The following is a 14133-nucleotide window of genomic DNA, read 5'->3' on the forward strand; positions in this document are numbered from 1 at the left end:
AGTCAGTACCAAGACTGAGTTATCTGCGCACCGTTCAATCTTTCGACCAACTTTGTTGTATGGGAGCGAAAGCTGGGTGGATTCAGGTTACCTTATCAACAAGGTTGAGGTTACGGATATGAAAGTAGCTTGGATGATTGCAGGTACTAGTAGATGGGAACAATGGCAGGAGGGTGTCCACAATGAGGAAATCAAAGAAAATCTGGGAGTGAACTCTATAGATGTAGCAGTCAGGGCGAACAGGCTTAGATGGTGGGGTCATGTTACACGCATGGGAGAAGCAAGGTTACCCAAAAGACTCATGGGTTCAGCAGTAGAGGGCAGGAGGAGTCGGGGCAGACCAAGGAGAAGGTACCTGGATTCGGTTAAGAATGATTTTGAAGTAATAGGCTTAACGTCAGAAGAGGCACCAAAGTTAGCACGGAATAGGGGATCATGGAGGAATTTTATAAAGGGGACTATGCTCCAGACTGAACGCTGAAAGGCATAATCAGTCTTAAATGATGATGATGATGATGATGATGACGATAAAAGAATTCCGTAATTTACGCAATCAAAGGCCTTTGAGAGATCACAAAAAATACCAATGGGTGATGTCCAGTTATTCAGAGCATTTAATATTTGATCAGTGATAGCATATATAGCATTTTCTGTTGAAAAGCCTTTCTGAAAACCAAACTGACATTTTATTAGTACTTTATTTTTACAAATATGGGAGGCTACTCCTGAATACATTACTTTCTCAAAAATTTTTGATAGAGCTATCAGAAGAGAGATTGGGCGATAGTTGTTGACATCCGACGTATCCCCCTTTTTATGCAATGGTTTTACAATGGCACATTTCAGTCTATCGGGGAAAACACCCTGCTCCAAAGAGCTATTACATACGTGGCTGAGAATCCTACTTATCTGTGGGAAACAAGCTTTAAGTACCTTGCTGGAAATGCCATCAATTCCGTAAGAGCTTTTACTTTTCAGTGAGTTTATTGTTTTACTGATTTCAGAGGGAGAGGTTGGTGGAAATACAGTTGTTTCAAACTGCACAGGTATGGCCTCTTCTATTAGTAGCCTTGACTCTTCTAGTGAAGATCTAGATCCTATTTTCTCCACAACATTTAAAAAATGATTATTGAAAATATTTTCAATTTCTGATTGTTTGTTAGTACACTTGTCATTCAGTTTTATGGCACTAAAGTCTTCCTGTGCTCTTGGTTGCCCTGTTTCCCTTTCAATAATTTTTTTAATAATTTCATTATCAGAGTTACTGATCTCAGACATGATACATATGCTTCTGGACTTTTTAATAACTTTTCTTAGTACCACACAATAGTTTTTATAATATTGAACAATTTCGGGGTCAGTACTCCCTCTTGCTGTTAGATACAGTTCTCTTTTATGGTTGCAAGATATTCTTATTCCTTTAGTTAGCCAAGGTTTTTTATATGTTTCCTTGGAATTATGTTTAACTATTTTCTTGGGAAAACAATTTTCCAATACCCTTAAAAATGTTTCATGAAATAAGTTATATTTCAAGTTTGCATCGGGTTCCTTATACACTTCATCCCAGTCTAGCTGCTGTAGGCTTTCCCTAAAGTTTGCAATATTTATATTGTTAATTGAACACACTGCTTTGAAATTCTGATTTGATATAGTGCATGGAGCTATGTCATGTACTGCAACTAGCTGTGCACCATGATCTGAAAGACCATTCTCAACAGGATAAGCATTTATGTACTTAAACTTATCTTGGTCTATAAAAAAGTTATCTATCAATGTCCTGCTGTTCTTTGTTGTCTGAGTAGGAAAATCAATGACGGAGCTCAAATTGAAAGAACTGAGTAATACTACAAGGTCATTCTTCCTATTACACTCTTTCAGGGAATTAACATTGAAATCCCCACAAATGATAATTTGCTTCCCCCTGTCTGCCAGATAGCACAACAAAGCATCCAAGTTTTCTAGAAATAGCTGGAAATTCCCTGAGGGGGACCTATACACTGTTACAATTATGAAAGTGCCATCATTTAATTTTAGTTCAGTTGCTGTACACAAAATTTTTATTTTCTAAATTTTTTACACTGTGGAAGCTTTTGACATATATGGCAACTCCTCCTCTCATCATATTATCTCTACTTACATGTGCAGCTAATTTGTACCCATTGATGCTAACCTTTTGCATATCAGTGACAGTGTGATGCTCAGACAGGCATAGTACACCTATTACATTCCCAGATTCTATATCTTCTAAACAAAGCAGAAGCTCATCAATTTTATTCTTCAATCCCCCAATATTTTGATGAAATATAGTAACATTATTTTTCACTTTACTTTTGTGAGTATCTTGAACTTTTTTAACATCTTTAGTACTTGCCTGGCTGAGTTTCCCACTGGACACTGATCTTACACTAAAAAAGAGTTTCCACCATGAGATGTAGTTCCTGCCCCCTTTAAATTTCCTGCTATCAGCCCAGCCAGTTAACCCTTTCCTTTCTTGTTGAGGTGTAGGCCATGTCTAGTATAGTCCCACCTACAGAGTGAATCAACAGGAACCACACCAATGTGTGACCCCGCACCAGATCCAAGTAGCCGTTCCGACTCCAAATTAACTCTCCTGACAGAAGAGCTCAAATGAGGTCGGTCGTGGCGTTCCAGAACCGACACAAACCCAACACTGGTATGACTCGATGTTGATGCAATCTTTGCCGGGTCACACTCTATGCTGTACCCTGGATCTCTGTCAATACTGTTGCCCGGCCCGCCCACAATAACCACGGCATCTTCCTTAGTAAAGCCTCTACATAGTGAACCTAAATCCTCTGTAACCTGCCCCAGTCCAGCACTAGGTTTGAAAAAACTTGTGACCTATAATGGTTATCCCTACAATTATTCGTATGTAGTACACTCTAAGACAAACAAAACTTACACACTATGGAGGAGTTATGCAGATCGACACAAGCCGATATTCATACATGGATGGACGGAAAATGCAAAATTGTGAACTTTGGAGGACGATGGATAAACATATGACGCTGCAGCTGAATTTCACGAGCCGCTGACAAGGATAGCATGTCGCTACCAGGGCATGTAGTTTTTACTACTTTTATCCCCTGTACTCGGACACTAAATATGAGTCGCAGACCGGAGAGTGACCGATATACACAGATCTCAGCATTTGATAGAGGACGTGCAGTCGGGCACAAAGCAACCGGTTGGAATCATCGGCGAATCGCTCAGCATTTGAATAGCAGGGCCACCACTAGTCGACGATGTTGGTAGGAATGGGTGAACCATGACCGAACACAGTTTCGAGTAGGAAGCCGTCGACCTAGACACCCACAGAATACAAGGACCAAGGAAGCGTCAGAGAGGCAATCAGAGGACCGGATTCATCATTATTATCGATTCCGAGTGCAACTGGTGCTTCAGTTACCAGAAGGACAATAAAACACGGCTCACAGAAAGGGGGCTGAGTTCACGGCGCCCCTTGTGCGGCTACTACCAGCACACCAACAAATCTGTTCGCAGTGGTGTCGGCCACATTCGGCCTGGAACCTCACTGCTCAGAGTAAAATTGCTTTCAGTGATGAGCACTGCTTCAAACTGATCCTCGACATATCCCACAGAACAGACACCATTCAAACATACACATTTCTGTATTAGCGCGCCGATTCCTTGACGTTTGTTTCAGTACAATTGCACTAATATCGTCTGAACTCCTACGGGAATTAATAATTTAGTAGTAGGGGGTTAATGAACGAGAGACACTATATTGCAGCGTGCGGTAAGATGGAAATTTGAGTCCCACAGAGACCGTGTCCAGATGGCCGAAGCGGTAAAGGCAACCGCTCATGAGAAACGGTAAATGTGGGTTCGCGTCCAGGTCCCATCCGAATTCTCAACTTCCGCCATTGCATTACCACATTGCTCTATGCGGCTGGAAGTCACGAATTCCTACTAATCCTTCTCTTTCTTTCTCCCTTATCTGTTTCATATAAATTTCTCTTGGGTGTCCAGAAGCGATCCAGCTATTTCATTGCTTCAGTCTTGGTGATCAAGTGTTTCACGTAGTCAACCTGAGAATCGTGCGGTTGAAACTGGGACAGTGTATCAAGTTTCACCGCCATGGAGCAGAAAAAAAGGTGTGAAGCCTGGATTGTATTGCTTCGCTGTGTGGTATGCGAATGTTACGACAGACAGTACTTTATTACAGTCTCTTTGACCGACATCAGTGCAGAACAAGAGCACGTCTGTCAACGTCTGTGGATGATAGGCAGTTGGCACCATGTAGGTGATGTCGTAACGTCAAATTACCTCTGATACGAGTCTTGGATATAAAGCATTTCCACGATCAGAGAGCATCACACGGAGTGCTCCTTGCTTCAAAATAAACTCTTCTACAGGGAATTTTGCAGTTTCCAGAGCTTTGGCAGTCGGCACAGCTTCTCCGACACCGTAACAGGTGTGAACTGCAGACTGTTATCCATCGATTACCGTTTTCCGACTTTGGGAACTTCCCAAAGAGGTCGATTCCAAGCTGCTGCAGATGGGATTGGTTCCAAATGGCCCGGAGGTAACTGTCACCCATGCTTGCATCTCTGGAGTTCCGTTGAGTGGCTGGCATAGTTTCTAACGGATTGATCTAGACTTGGCCGATGATACCTGCGTCTTATTCCATCTAGAGTGCTCCCAAATCCCAGATGGCCAGATTTCGGAGCATGAAGGAGACGTTCATGGATGGCTGTGTCTTCCCTGTATTCAGCAGCAATATCACTTAATGCAGCGAAGACTGAGATTTCATCCGAGCGACTGTGTTCTGCCGAAAGGTTCCTTGAAAGACAATTGGTGTCCTTGTGTTTTCATCCGCCTTTTTATACCACTGTGATATCTTACACATAAAGACTCAGTGCCCATCTCGTCAGTCGACCATGTGGATCCATCAGGTGGATCACTGAAGGATGGGATACAACCCATTGGCTATGCCCAATGACATAAAAGTTCACTCATATATTAAAGCTTTTTCGTTTTCAAGCCGTAGACAATAAATCGGTTATCTTCTGTGGTGGGCGTCATCATTATAAGCTGAAATAAATGAACATGTTTTTAAAAGACAGGGCTAGACATTGTGTACAATTTCTGTCGCTCGTATTAAATAATTTGTTCGTTCCAATTCATTAGGCATTTATTTTCATTCTTAATCAGTTTGAGGTATTTTTGAGCAATTGTATTTCATTCTGGACAACTTTTATTTTTTGATTTTTGTTTATAGGTATGGATTTATCTAATCCTATGAATATGGAAGACTTGAAGCAGGGTTTCGTCAACTTCAGTACGGAATACAAATTTTACAGTTGTCGCTTTTTTCGCCTTCGCTAGCACTACTATTACTGCGATATTTTTCGGCGGATACTAGTTCTATCGAAGGCGAAAAGAACGACATACGAAAAGTTTGTATCCCGTACTATAGTCAACTGAGGAATAGGATAGTAGTGATAGCAAAGACCTATATGGCTCAACTGAAGTACTGGATACAGATTTTAAGTAAATCGCTTTGTTTCGCCTTCGCGTAGTTCAACCGAGGTATAGAATGGCGCTGTTATGTACGTCTAGTTTTCGTCTTCGCTAGCTAGCTAGTTACAGGTCAACTGAAATATGGGGTGCAAATTTTACTTATGTCGGTATTTTCGCTTTCGCTAGTATCAGAATTGGTTCAAATGGCTCTGAGCACTATGCGACTTAACTTCTCAGGTCATCAGTCGCTTAGAACTTGGAACTAATTAAACCTAACTAACCTAAGGACATCACACACATCCATGCCCGAGGCAGGATTCGAGCCTGCGACGGTAGCGGTCGCTCGGTTCCAGACTGTAGCGCCTAGAACCGCACGGCCACTCCTGCCGGCAGTATCAGAATTACCTGAAGAGTAGGATGCTAGTGGTAGTAAAGGCGAAGAAAACAACGCTCGTAACATTTGTATCCCGTACTTCAGTAGACCTACGTATGTCAACTGAAGAATATGATACAAGTGCTAACGAATGCGAAAAAGTGGACATACGTTAAATTTGTATCCCGCACTGCAGTTAACCTATAAAGATCAGCTGATGTTCGGGATACAACTCATATGTCAACTAAAGTACACCACGCTAACATTACTTCTAACCATTTTTCTTTCTTTTTTGCACTTGTATTCATTTCTTCAGGTGACCTACACAGGGTGGAGGAAAATTGTGTCACCAAATTTTAACCCTGGATAGCTGATGCCAGTAGGAACCAAAATTATTAATGTTGTGTATGTTGACAACGCCACATTTTTAAACTACAGAGCTGCGCGGGATTAGCCGAGCGGTCACAGGCGCTGCAATCATGGACTGTGCGGCTGGTCCCGGGGGAGGTTGGAGTCCTCCCTCGGGCATGGGTGTGTGTGTTTGTCCTTAGGATAATTTAGGTTAAGTCGTGTGCAAGCTTAGGGACTGATGACCTTAGCAGTTAAGTCCCATAAGATTTCACACACATTTTAACATTTAAACTACAGAAACTTGGCGCCACGTGTTCCGATTGTCATTGTACACACATCAAAAATAGTTTTGCATCACCTCGGTTCAGAGAGTTCCGGAACCTGTACAGAAAATTGGGATATGGATCAACATAAACATCATTTCCGCCCTTTTTATTGCTCATGAAAACCACACATTGCATGTTGTATCACCATACAGCGAGACCTTCAGAGGCAGTGGTACACACTGGTACCTCTAATACCCAGTAGCACGTCCTCTTGCATTGATGCTTGCCTGTATTCGTCGTGGCATACTATCCACAAGTACAACAAGGCACTGTTGGTCCAAATTGTTCCACTCCTCAACAGCGATTCGGCGTAGACCCTTCAGAGTGGTTGGTGGGTCACGTCGTCCATAAACATCCCTTTTCAATCTATCCCAGACATTTTTGATAGGATTCATGTCTGGAGAACATGCTGGCCACTCTAGTCGAGCGATGTCGTTATCCTGAAGGAAGTCATTAACAAGACATGCACGATGAGGGCGCGAATGTCAAACATAAAGACGAATGCCTCACCAATAAGCTGCTGATATGGTTACGTGTCGTACAGGCGCTATTGTGGTTTCCATGACCACCAGCGGCGTACGTCGGCCTCACATAATGCCACCCCAAAACATCAGGGAACCTCCACCTTGCTGCGCTCGCTAGACAGTGTGTCTAAGGCATTCAGCCTGACCGGGTTGCCTCCAAACGCGTCTCCGACGATTGTCTGGTTGAAGGCATATGCTATACTCATCGGAGAAGAAAACGTGATGCCAATCCTGAGCGGTCCATTCGGCATGTTGTTGGGCTCATCTGTACCACGCTGCATGGTATCATGGTCGCAAAGATGGACCTCACCATGCACATCGTGAGTGAAGTTGCGCATCATGCGCAGCCTATTGCGCACAGTTTGAGTCGTAACACGACGTCCTGTGGCTGTATGAAAAGCATTATTCAACATGGTGGCGTTGCTGTCGAGGTTCCTCCGAGCCATAACCCCTAGGTAGCGGTCATCCACAGCAATAGTAGTCCTTGGGCGTCCTGAGCGAGGCATGTCATAGACAGTTGCTGTCTCTCTGTATCTCCTCCATGTCCGAACAACATTGCTTTGGTTCACTCCGAGACGCCTGGACACTTCCCTTGTTGAGAGCCCTTCCTGGCACAAAGTAACAATGGGGATGCAATCGAACTGCGGTATTGGCCGTCCAGTCATGATTGAACTACAAGCAATACGAACAGTGTCATCCTGGTGGAACGACTGGAACTGATCGGCTGTCGGACCCCCTCCATATAATAGACTCATGCATGGTTGTTTACATCTTTCGGCAGGTTTAGCGACATCTCTGAACAGTCAAAGGGATTGTGTATGTGATACAATATTCACAGTCAACGTCTATCTTCAGGAGTTCTGGGAGACAGAGTGATGCAAAACTTTTTTTGACGTGTGTATGTCTACCACCCGTATTCTCTGTCCTGCATTCATTTGTTTCTCAATATTCGTCTTTGCTGTTAAATGTGTGCAATACATAAACTGTGGTAACTTCCGACATCATTGGTCAAAGGCGTAGGGTTGTCTCCCATGCTTCCGTAATCCCCATCAGGCTAATCACCTGGCACAGAGAATGGTGGTCTGTCACACCAGTGAATGATTTGCCACGTACATATGTTGATGGAGCGAAACACTGCAAGGTACCCTTGCTTGGTTGTAGAGTTCTTCATCTGAAAACATAACCTATCACCTTCCCGACACCTTTCTGAATTTGCGCTAGAATTACTCGTAACCTTTAACTGCTATCATCAGTGAGAAGTTCTGTCTCAGCATTCTCGTCATGCAATGGGGAAGATGTTAGCACCTCCCTAAGAACAAGGAAATGTCTTTCTACGCCCTCGTTTCAGGAAAATTGGTCATCTACGTGCAGTGCTTCTTACAAGATATGTGCCTTGGGACAGAAATAGTACGAGCACATTCCGTGAATACTTCTCAATTCGCGAATGCGGCGAGGAGTTGGAAAGTCTACGAATGGTCTTATTTTCTCGGAATCAGGACGGACTTCATCGCCATTAATTTGACGCACAAGATTTTTTTCTTATTTTACGAAGAGGCTATTTTTTATGCTGGCGAAGCCCTGGAGTCCGAACACACTTCTCTGTCAGGTGGCTTAGATATTCTTCAAATCTCCTCTGAAAGGCAATGTATCCGGATAGCAAAGAAACATCATCCATTTAGGGTATGGAAGTAAATTGTACATCGTATGTTCGAAGGTGGTTAGAGCGCTACAGAGATCATACGGCATAACTTTCAACTTATGGAGTCATGAAGGCGATCTTTTCCGGGTCAGCCTTGTCAACCTTAATATTTCAGTAGCCTGTCTGCATGTTCATTGTTGAGAAGTACTTTGCTTCTTTCAAGCAATACACTTGCTGCAAGTGATCATCGAAGGGATCGCTGTGTCAAAAATCTGCGCACAGTCACTGAATGTTGGCCCCTATTTTGACTGTATCAGAAGTGGGAGTCTTCGTACACAAGGAAGCCCCTTAGTCGTCTAGAGCACAGAAAGGCTAACTGTCGATGAAGACTTCACTGAGATTTCCTGACTTATTGATGACTGTCGTCCATGGAGGATTTTCGTCTGTGACGACCTTACCTCCACGTATGATCACCTCTCTTAATTTTCTTGAATTCAGTGGTTAGATGGGCGGCAAGTATCTCTATACAGATGTTATGAGCTGGAGAGCGATCTCGTCCAGGGTACAGTGATCGGATTTCTCCCACAGGTTGACAATAATAGTCTGCATTTGATTTTTGTGATGGTCCATGTCTTGCGACGTAATATTGGTAGAAAACTCATATTCTGTCTCTGTTATCTCTGGTGCCCCTCCCCCCCACCCTCATGAACCATAGACCTTGCCGTTGGTGGGGAGGATTGCGTGCCTCAGCGATACAGATAGCCGTACCGTAGTGCAACCACAACGGAGGGGTATCTGTTGAGAGGCCAGATAAACGTATGGTTCCTGAAGAGGGGCAGCAGCCTTTTCAGTAGTTGCAGGGGCAACAGTCTGGATGTTGACTGATCTGGCCTTGTAACACTAACCAAAACGGCCTTCCTGTGCTGGTACTGCGAACGGCTGAAAGCAAGGGGAAACTACAGCCGTAATTTTTCCCGAGGGCATGCAGCTTTATTGTATGGATAAATCATGATGGCGTCCTCTTGGGTAAAATATTCCGGAGGTAAAATAGTCCCCCGTTCGGATCTCCAGGCGGGGACTACTCAGGAGGACGTCGTTATCAGGAGAAAGAAAACTGGCGTTCTACGGATCGGAGCGTGGAATGTCAGATCCCTTAATCGGGCGGGTAGATTTGAAAATTTAAAAAGGGAAATGGATAGGTTAAAGTTAGATATAGTGGGAATTAGCGAACTTCGGTAACAGGAGGAACAAGACATTTGGTCTGGTGAATACAGCGTTATAAATACAAAATCAAATAGGGGTAATGCAGGAGTAGGTTTAATAATGAATAAAAAAACAGGAATCGGGTAAGCTACTACAATCAACATAGTGAACGCATTATTGTGGCCAAGATAGACACGAAGCGCACGCCTACGACAGTAGTACAAGTCTATACGCCAACTAGCTCTGCAGATGACGAAGAAATTGAAGAAATGTATGATGAGATAAAAGAAACTATTCAGATAGTGAAAGGAGACGAAAATTTAATAGACATGGGTGACTGCAATTCAATAGCAGGAAAAGGAAGAGAAGGAAACGTAGTAGTTGAATATGGAGTGGGGGGAAGAAATGAAAGAGGAAGCCCCTGGTAGAATTTTACACAGAGCACAACTTAATCATAGCTAACACTTGGTTCAAGAATCATAAAAGAAGGTTGTATACATGGAAAAAGCCTGGAGATACTGACAGGTTTCAGATAGATTACATAATGGTAAGACAGAGATTTAGGAACCAGGTTTTAAATTGTAAGACATTTCCAGGCGGAGATGTGGACTCTGACCACAATCTATTGGTTATGAGCTGTAGATTAAAACTGAAGAAACTGCAAAAAGGTGGGAATTTAAGAAGATGGGACCTGGATAAACTGACTAAACCAGAGGTTGTACAGAGTTTCAGGAAGAGCATAAGGGAACAATTGACAAGAATGGGGGAAAGAAATACAGTAGAAGAAGAATGGGTAGCTTTGAGGAATGAAGTAGTGAAGGCAGCAGAGGATCACGTAGGTAAAAAGACGAGGGCTAGTAGAAATCCTTGGGTGACAGATGAAATACTGAATTTAATTGATGAAAGGAGAAAATATAAAAATGCAGTAAATGAAGCAGACAAAAAGGAATACAAACGTCTCAAAAATGAGATCGATAGGAAGTACAAAATGGCTAAGCAGGGATGGCTACAGGACAAATGTAAGGATGTAGAGGCTTATCTCACTAGGGGTAAGATAGATACTGCCTACAGGAAAATTAAAGAGACCTTTGGAGAAAAGAGAAACACCTGTATGAATATCAAGATCTCAGATGGCAACCCAGTTCTAAGCAAAGAAGGGAAGGCAGAAAGGTTGAAGGAGTATATAGAGGGACTATACAAGGGCGATGTACTTGAGGGCAATGTTATAGAAAGGGGAGAGGAAGTAGATGAAGATGAAATGGGAGATATGATACTGCGTGAAGAATTTGATAGAGCACTGAAAGACCTAAGTTGAAACAAGGCCCCAGGAGTAGACAACATTCCATTAGAACTACTGACAGCCTTGGGAGAGCCAGTCCTGACAAAACTCTACCATCTGGTGAGCAAAATGTATGAGACAGGCGAAATACCCTCAGACTTCAAGGAGAATATAATAATTCCAATCCCAAAGAAAGCAGGCGTTGACAGATATGAAAATTACCGAACTATCAGTTTAATAAGTCACGGCTGCAAAATACTAACGCGAAAATTTACAGACGAATGGAAAAACTGGTAGAAGCGGACCTCGGGGAAGATCAGTTTGGATTCCGTAGAAATATGGGAACACGTGAGGCAATACTGACCCTACGACTTATCTTAGAAGCTAGATTAAGAAAAGGCAAACCTACGTTTCTAGCATTGGTAGACTTGGAGAAAGCTTTTGACAATGTTGACTGGAATACTCTCTTTCAAATTCTGAAGGTGGCAGGGGTAAACTACAGGGAGCGAAAGGCTATTTACAATTTGTAAAGAAACCAGATGGCAGTTATAAGAGTCGAGGGACATGAAAGGGAAGCAGTGGTTGGGAAGGGAGTGAGACAGGGTTGTAGCCTCTCCCCGATGTTATTCACTCTCTATATTGAGCAAGCAGTAAAGGAAACAAAAGAAAAATTCGGAGTAGGTTTTAAAATCCATGGAGGAGAAATAAAAACTTAAAGGTTCGCCGATGACACTGTAATTCTGTCAGAGACAGCAAAGGTCTTGGAAGAGCAGTTGAACGGAATGGATAGTGTCTTGAAGGGAGGATATAAGACGAACATCAAGAAAAGCAAAACGAGGATAATGGAATGTAGTCGAATTAAGTCGGGTGATGCTGAAGGAATTAGATTAGGAAATGAGACACTTAAAGTGGTAAAGGAGTTTTGCTATTTGGGGAGCAAAATAACTGATGATGATCGAAGTAGAGAGGATATAAAATGTAGACTGGCAATGGCAAGGAAAACGATTCTGAAGAAGAGAAATTTGTTAACATCGAGTATAGATTTAAGTGTCAGGAAGTCGTTTCTGAAAGTATTTATATGGAGTGTAGCCATGTATGGAAGTGAGACATCTACGATAAATAGTTTGGACAAGAAGAGAGTAGAAGCTTTTGAAATGTGGTGCTACTGAAGATTAAATGGGTAGATCACATAACTAATGAGGAGGTATTCAATAGAATTGAGGAGAAGAGGAGTTTGTGGCACAACTTGACAAGAAGAAGGGATCGGTTGGTAGGACATGTTCTGAGGCATCAAGGGACCACCAATTTAGTATTGGAGGACAGCGTGGAGGGTAAAAGTCGTAGAGGGAGACCAAGAGATGAATACACTAAACAGATTCAGTAGGATGTAGGCCGCAGTACGTATTGGGAGATGAAGAAGCTTGCACAGGATAGAGTAGCATGGAGAGCTGCATCAAACCAATCTCAGGACTGAAGACCATAACAACAACAACAATCTCTGGTGTGCTCGGCCCGACATTTCTGGTTGCCAAATGCTCATACATCTCTTCTCTTACTGTATGGGGTATGAGTGAAGCTCATGACGGTTTTCCACTACTGCTGTATGGATCATGTTCGGCAGCCAATCATAACTCTTTCATGTAGACACATTTCTGTTTCATTTCTAACTGATGAATTCCGCTGTCGTTGTGTCATCCTTTACCAGAAGAGCTTATCACATATTTTCTGAGCCGGCCGGTGTGGCCGTGCGGTTCTAGGCGCTTCAGTCTGGAACCGCGTGACCGCTACGGTCGCAGGTTCGAATCCTGCCTCGGGCATGGATGTGTGTGATGTCCTTAGGTTAGTTAGGTTTAAGTAGTTCTAAGTACTAGGGGACTGATGACCACAGATGTTAAGCCCCATAGTGCTCAGGGCCATTTGAACCATTTGAATATATTTTCTATGACTTCCTTCATGAAGTGTGAGATTTGGTCAGCTTCTGTCACGTTCAGATACACGACGTGGCATAGGGTCAAAACGTTCTGGACTATGTCGTCTCCTCATGATACTGGGAACCCATTCTTGTATTGTTCTTCCACTAAGCGAGATTGCTGCTAGTTGGCGTCAGAGTTTGCTTCATTCCGCTTAGAATTTGTTACCAGCTACTGACCTCCACCTCAGTGTTTTCGAATTACTGCTGGGTTTTGCCATCCAAGTAGAAGTGCACATACGCGTTCGTCAAACAGTCGTGTCATCCCAAATCCGAAAGCAGGGTCGCCAGTGAACTACAATACTTAGCACTGAATGCACATCTATTACTGAGAGCAATGTACAGTCAGAACACAACCAACTTCCTCTACAGAGAGTGTAGATATTTATACAAACTCCAATATTCGAGAATTACAAACGTAAGATATTTCAAGAACCTTCCAGAAATGGTAAACAGTAAATAACACGTAATTGCTGGTGTTTGGGTTTCAATTGGTGACCAGCCGGCCGCTGTGGCCGAGCGGTTGTAGGCGCTTCAGTCGGGAACCGCGCTGTTGCTACGGTCGCAGGTTCGAATCCTGCCTCGGGCATGTGTGTGTGTGATATTCTTAGGTTAGTTAGGTCTAAAGAGTACTAAGTCTAGGGGACTGATGACCTCAGAGGTTAAGTCCCATAGTGCTCAGAGCCATTTGAATTTTTATTGGTGACCTGCAGTGCGGCGCCAGCTACAACTTAACAGTTATAAAAAAAGTATTGAAGCCGCTCTGATCTTTTCAAGGGCTTGTTATTTTATTTACACTATGGAAAATGTATCAGTCTCATTTATTGATAGAACAAGTTGTTCCCAATTTAAAGGGTAACAAATATCAGGTGTCACCGTGTAGTATTTATGGACGATAGTCAAAATTAACACTGGTGAAACATAAATAGCGATAAATGATATAATTGTCCAAAATTTATGT

At 42.9% G+C, this 14133-nt stretch overlaps 1 protein-coding gene across 1 annotated transcript in view; it reads left to right on the forward strand.

Moving 5' to 3' along the window:
• The window catches only part of LOC126262411 (cytochrome P450 6k1-like), a 53100-nt gene that overhangs the window by 13023 nt on the left and 25944 nt on the right, over window positions 1-14133 (forward strand). The window lies entirely within an intron of this gene.

Source organism: Schistocerca nitens, chromosome 6 (genome assembly GCF_023898315.1).
Source record: "Schistocerca nitens isolate TAMUIC-IGC-003100 chromosome 6, iqSchNite1.1, whole genome shotgun sequence".
In the NCBI taxonomy this organism is placed as follows: Eukaryota; Metazoa; Arthropoda; class Insecta; order Orthoptera; family Acrididae; genus Schistocerca; species Schistocerca nitens.